This window comes from Cynoglossus semilaevis, chromosome W (assembly GCF_000523025.1).
Source record: "Cynoglossus semilaevis isolate Cse_v1.0 chromosome W, Cse_v1.0, whole genome shotgun sequence".
In the NCBI taxonomy this organism is placed as follows: Eukaryota; Metazoa; Chordata; class Actinopteri; order Pleuronectiformes; family Cynoglossidae; genus Cynoglossus; species Cynoglossus semilaevis.
This window is the reverse complement of record NC_024327.1, coordinates 10,801,834-10,808,027: the sequence shown is the minus strand read 5'-3', so window position 1 is coordinate 10,808,027 and position 6,194 is coordinate 10,801,834. Positions and strand designations below refer to the sequence as shown.

The 6,194-nt window shown below is 44.4% G+C and overlaps 1 protein-coding gene and 1 pseudogene across 3 annotated transcripts in view; one reads left to right on the top strand and one right to left on the bottom strand.

Moving 5' to 3' along the window:
* Positions 1–6,194, top strand: part of LOC103397188 (glutamine--fructose-6-phosphate aminotransferase [isomerizing] 1-like) — a 561,006-nt gene that overhangs the window by 367,159 nt on the left and 187,653 nt on the right. The window lies entirely within an intron of this gene.
* The window catches only part of LOC103397179 (transient receptor potential cation channel subfamily M member 3-like), a 17,248-nt pseudogene continuing 11,829 nt past the window's right edge, over positions 776–6,194 (bottom strand).

Sequence of the window (6,194 nt, the reverse complement as noted above, 5' to 3'; positions counted from 1 at the left end):
CCGAGGCCATGGTTCTCGACCGGAAAAAGGTGGTTTGCACCCTTCGGGTTGGGTAGGAAGTCCTGCCTCAGGTGGAGGAGTTTAAGTATCTTGGGGTCTTGTTCACGAGTGAGGGTAGGATGGAGCGTGAGATTGACAGGCGGATCGGTGCGGCGGCTGCAGTAATGCGGTCGCTGTATCGGTCCGTTGTGGTGAAGAAGGAGCTGAGCCGAAAGGCGAAGCTCTCGATTTACCGGTCAATCTACGTTCCTACCCTCACCTATGGTCATGAGCTTTGGGTCATGACCGAAAGAACGAGATCCCGGATCAAGCGGCTGAAATGAGCTTTCTCCGCAGGGTGGCAGAGCGCTGGCAGAGAGATAGGGTGAGGACCTCTGTCACACGAGAGGAGCTCAAAGTAGAGCCGCTGCTCCTCCACATCGAGACATTGTTATGTATGTGCCATTAATGTAACGTAACTGTAAAAATTCTTGACACAAGTGACATTTTGCATTTACAAGGATAAATGCATAAACAAAAACTGACAAAATGATGGTGCTACCCTACCACAAACTAGACCCATGAAAAAAATTGTTCCTCTATTTTGATGTCGCAGCTCTGGGGAGTGGCCAGCAGGGCGGTGATTCTGCTGGCTGCAAAAGAAAGTCAGAATTAAAGCCCGTTTATAAGACTTGGGAGACTTGGGAATAATAAACATTATATAAACACTAAACCCAGGAAGTATAGCAGACACAGAAGTCAAACACCAGGGGCTGAATCTGCTGGTTTCAAAACATTACTTCTTACTGGATTCAAAAAGTTTGTTTGCTCGTTCCAACTTGGAGAAGGGGGAGCAGAGAGGGGCCCCCCTAAACTCGCCACGGAGCCTGAGGCGAGGGGTATCGGGAGCTGGAAGCAGGTCCTCAGGGTACTCTGGGTCCTCTGGGTCAGACTCGGTGTGACTGAGCTCAGTCTCTCGCTCTGGGTAAGAGGAAGCAATGTCTGTTTGTCAAAAGTGAATGAGATGGACGCTCCTGGGGAATGTGAGTGCTCTACAGGTGTGTACGGACTCGAGACACAGCGTGTGTCGATGCAGTCAGTGATGCTGGTGTACTCTGCTGCTTTTACCTGGACTCCCACCCCCAGGCCACCGTAGCAGCCTCTCGATGTAAACATAAGGCTGTGAGATTTGACCAGAGGAGGTTCCTCCAGGAACGAAGTGCCGACCGTGGACAGGTATCGGCTGCTCTTTGAACGTTCGAGCAGACCCGCTGATGGGGGCGATGACGGCTCCATGTCCCACAGAGGTAAGGTCGTGTCTGGTAAAAGGTGGGCCGAGCATAACGACAAATCAGCGGTCGCACTGTCGTCAAAGACACTTCCATTTGTTCCACTGCTGCCTGCTCCGCCCTCTGAGTGCCTGTCACCCAAACCACTGGTGATGGTGCTGCTGAAGTCCCAGCCCCCTGTCAGCACCATCTCCATGATATCTGACTGCAGTGAGCTGTCTCTCTGGAGCGTAGGGATTACAAGCAGAGGATCCAGGAAAACCTCTGCTGGGCCCACCACCTCAGAAGCGGAGACATAGATATCAATGCATGAAGACGGGCAGTGCTGCTGACATACTGATAAAGTTCTTGTCCGTGTGCCCATGCTGGTAGGAGAGGGAGAGGACACTGACCCTTCTGCGGTTCCTTCCAGCACCTCCTGCAGACGATACGTGTTCCCCTCTGTGCTGTTGAAGCTGCTTTGGCGTAGGATGTTGGCTGCATCTGGACACTCAACCTGGCAGAGTATGTACGCAGAGTCTGTGCAGTCAGACGAAGTCCTTGAACGCACCTTGTTGACCTCGCTTCGTTCAACCTCTGTCACACGCTCCAGCAATTCGACCAATTTCCTCCTCCATTTGTGCCAGACGGATATCAACAGTCTGCAGGGAGGCCTTCATGAAGTGTTCCCTCTCATTGACTTCCTCCAGACGGATTGCCATGTTTTCCACCCTGTTGTTGAACAGGGAAGAACATGAAACACTGTGTGACTCCAACCCTCAAATAACTGAGTGTCTACAGCAGAGCTGGGCAAACTACAGCCCACTGGGCAAACTACAGCCCACTGGGCTTTCTAATCTGGCCCACCAAACACTAGTACAAGGTATGGTAAAGACTGATGTAAATCATTCTGTTTCATGCATTACAATGAATCATATGTCATTTCTGTTGATGCTACTAAATGACAACAAATGTGCCAAATTATCTTTGAAAGTTTAGATTAATTCCTACACATTTTATTTTAATTATTTTCTCCAGTATTCTACACCAACCAATACTGAAACGGCCTGTCAATCAAATTTAGAATCTCATTTTGGCCTCTTAGCCAAAAGGTTTGACCACCACTGCTCTAGGGTACTAATGGTGCACATCCAGGACCACTCACTGAGCACTTTACCAAGTTGTATTTGTAAAGTATAGTGGGTACAATTTGTGAATATCAAATAAGTACATTTTTCATGATGAAAAAAATTGACATTGTTCTGGGTTTAAATATGGTTTTTGTCGTATTACCATATTTTTCGGACCATAAGGCGCATTGCATTATAAGGCACAATATCAATGAACGGCAAGCCCCGAATTAGTTTTCTTCGCTTGGGTTTGGACAATATCGGTGAGATGGGCGCGCATGGAATCGCAGATCAATAGGGACGGAGATTTGTGGAAAAGGGTAGTGACCTAAGTTAGACCTAAGACACAGGAGGGCACTGTTGTTGTTGTTCGCCCCTCCAGAGTCAGTTGTCACTATTTTTGTCACGATTGGCCATCGACATGGCATGGACCCAAATGCAGGACTGGAACAGGTAGTTTATTTCTAGATTTAAAATTCCAAAATCCAGGACAGAAGCATAGGCAAAGTCGAGCAGAGCTGAGAACACGAACAGAGTTTAGCACAGCAACAGGCTTGCTCAGGAACCGACTAGGAACAGCTACAACAAAAAGCTCGACACAACGCTGGCACGAACGATACAGCGCTCACACACGCAAACAGTCGCTTAATTAATGATCCCACCAGGCCAGAATGAGGGAGAGGGGTATATATACAGGGAGCACCAGGTGACATAAGTGGGGCTAATTGCAGGCACGTGTGAGTGTGATAACAAATTACCCCACACAGCAGACAGCAGGAAGAGACAGACCTGACACACACCAGCCAGAAAATGCATAATGAAGAAGAAAAAAAACCATATATAAGTGGCTCTGGAGTATAAGTCGCACCAGCCAGATGGCCACAATAGTCCACGAAATGGTACACGTAGTCAAATGTGAACTGCTGAGTTTTTGACCACGAAAAAAAATCGAGTTGTCCTACATCGTACCATACATCGACGACACAAAAACACAACAAAGATTCTTCGGGTGTTGGGAGGCATGACACGATGTTGCATGGATTTGGGTTATACAACCATACTGTAACAACTGTTGTTGAGCATCTTCTAATTGTTAATTAACAGAGTTAAATGTCATTGTTGGCTCCCAGTGTGCTTCAGTTGTGTGCCATCATGTGTGATGCACTGTGTGGTTGTGGCTTTATAAAATTGGTTTGAGGACAGTAAGGCGCACTGTTGATTTTTGAGAAAATTAAAAGATTTTAAGTGCGCCTTATAGTCCGGAAAATATTCTTTCCTGCATAAGACACAATGTGCTGTACTGAACAGTGCGACAGGATATAGTGTAGTGGGCCAGACCTTTCAGAAGTAACTCTGATCCGCTCATCATTTGATGAGTGAAACCTGTCATCTTTCTCTCTGAAGTACTCCTTGATACACTGCTCCTCAAAGTCATGGACTTTCATCAACTCGTCCTCAGTGATGAAAAGCTCTGTGGGCAAAGTTGGACATTTCTAAGACTAGTATCAACCTGGTTTGCACTATGATAAAGTTGTTTTGACTGTGAAGATGAGGCTGTTCGTTTAGTATCCTTATGGCGGAAACATCACATACTCAGCCCATAGTCCTGCTCATCTTCAGCCTGCTTATGCCAGCGACAGCACAGATGCTTGAGCACCATAGTGATGTGACTGATGAGGATGAGTGGAGGAGGAAGAACTGGCCGCTTGTGGAAGGTCATGATGAGCTGGTACCGCTGGAACTTCCAAACTTGGTTGGAGATGGATTTCACCTCGAAGAACGTGTTACTGAGACGAAAGACAAAGCAAGGGTTTGTGAAATGGCATCAGTCTCATACAAGCAAAAAAAAAAGTCAGGATCTGTGCAGAGATTAGAAGTCTCTCTAATCTGTAAAACCAGCACAAACTGTTGCAATTCTCAAATTAACTTCATGGAACTTGTACAACAAGATTACTGCAGGGGGGATAGAACTACAACACTAAACTGATGTTGCACAGTACATTTTCTGGAGCTTTTGCTGTAAAAGTAAAAACTGTTTTTCATTTGATTTATTACTCAGATTTAAAAAATTGAAAAAAGATTCAGCTTAAATTTGTTTTTGGAATATTTAGAAAAATCTGACCAATCACAAAGCTGTGAAACTTGAATGAGTGAATTTAACCCTTGTAAAGTCCTTCGGGTCTAGGTGACAATATGTCTTTGTGTCTGTGTGTGTGTGCGTGCGTGTGCATGTTCCTGTACTGCATGACTTGTGCCAACTTTTCCTCATATTCATTAATACTCATATTCTGGGACAAGATGAAAATTATTGCAAGGACAAACGGTGTGTACAAAAATGCGAAGGACCGCACAAGGGTTAAAGCCTACAAATGGAGCATAATAGCAAAATAACAGCACAGTTTTTTTATCATTTGCTGCAATTGAGAGGGAAATGATTAAATATTAATATATACTGATGTATTTATGTACTATATATTTACTGATATAGTTTGACATACTTGAAGACAGCTATTAGAAGGTTGACCAGAAGTGTGTTGGCCACCAACAGGTAGCAGGCCATGATGGCTGGTACGATCCAGGCACCTGTCTTTCAGGGTGGCAAGGTCACGCCATCTTCTGTGGTGACGTTCTGACCGCAAGGAGCTGTAGTCAACACACACATACCAGGTCAAATCATGTCTATAGAGAGACCTAAAAGACAAATCCAACAGTTTCAACAGAATATTTCAAGTCACAAAGTATTTCATGATTTAAACTGGAAATGACCCAAATGCAGGCTCAGACGACGTCAAGTGAAAAACAAGGATTTATTTTCTAATTCAACAGGAATCACAAAGAACAATAGTTAAAGTCAATCTGGACGTTAGCTACCACGGTGGCTGAACAAACGATCTGACGACCACTGGGAGAAAGGCCAGGGTTTTTATGCCGTCAGAGTGATGGGTTGATTGAAGGCAGGTGCTGAGGAACGGCAGGTGTGCTTCAGTGATTAACCAGGCAGAGTCAGGGAAATGTGCCACGCCCACCACACAGACAGAGACAAGTGCACAACACAAGAATGGGGAAAACACAGGGAAACACAGGGAACGACAGTCACGACTGTCATCGTGACATCTTCTACTTTAATACTATGCTTCAGAACATCATGTGGACTGTGAAAATGTGTTTAGTGGTGTAAAGCAAATGTATGGGTTATTTTAAAGACAGAGAATGTTGCTATTACTCCTCCAAATGATAAGACAAGAAAGAGACACTTATTTTCAGAGAAACATTTATAGTGTAACTACAAATCACATAAAATCACTACAATTTTCTATTCAGGGACTAAGTAAAAATGAAGTGTATCTTGCATAGTTGCGATTCGACATGCACCAAATCTATCATATTTCTGTTAGTTAATTACATTTTAAAGGTAAAACTTTATTGTACATTATTACAAACTACAAAAAATGTCTTCTATTGATGTTGATATCTCTCTATTATGTGCTGTGTATATAACAATTTTTATTCTTACCAGGCATTCCAGCAGTGTTTGGGACCTGCTCTCTTCCCTACAGTATAGCTGGAGTCTTGTCACATGGACCCATGTCCACGTACACTCTAGTCGTGCAAGGCACAGTCTCCTTCGGCTTCAAGCAGTGATGACTGCCTCTTCTTCCTGGATCTCGTGGATCTATGTGAACCTGTCAAAAACACATTTACCTCGTTGAGATATGATCAGTTTTGTCCAAGATTAACTCTAAATATGTGTTGCGATACATTTTGATGTAGTTTTTTAATGAAACATAACTAAGTGTGCTTTACCCACAGAGAAAAG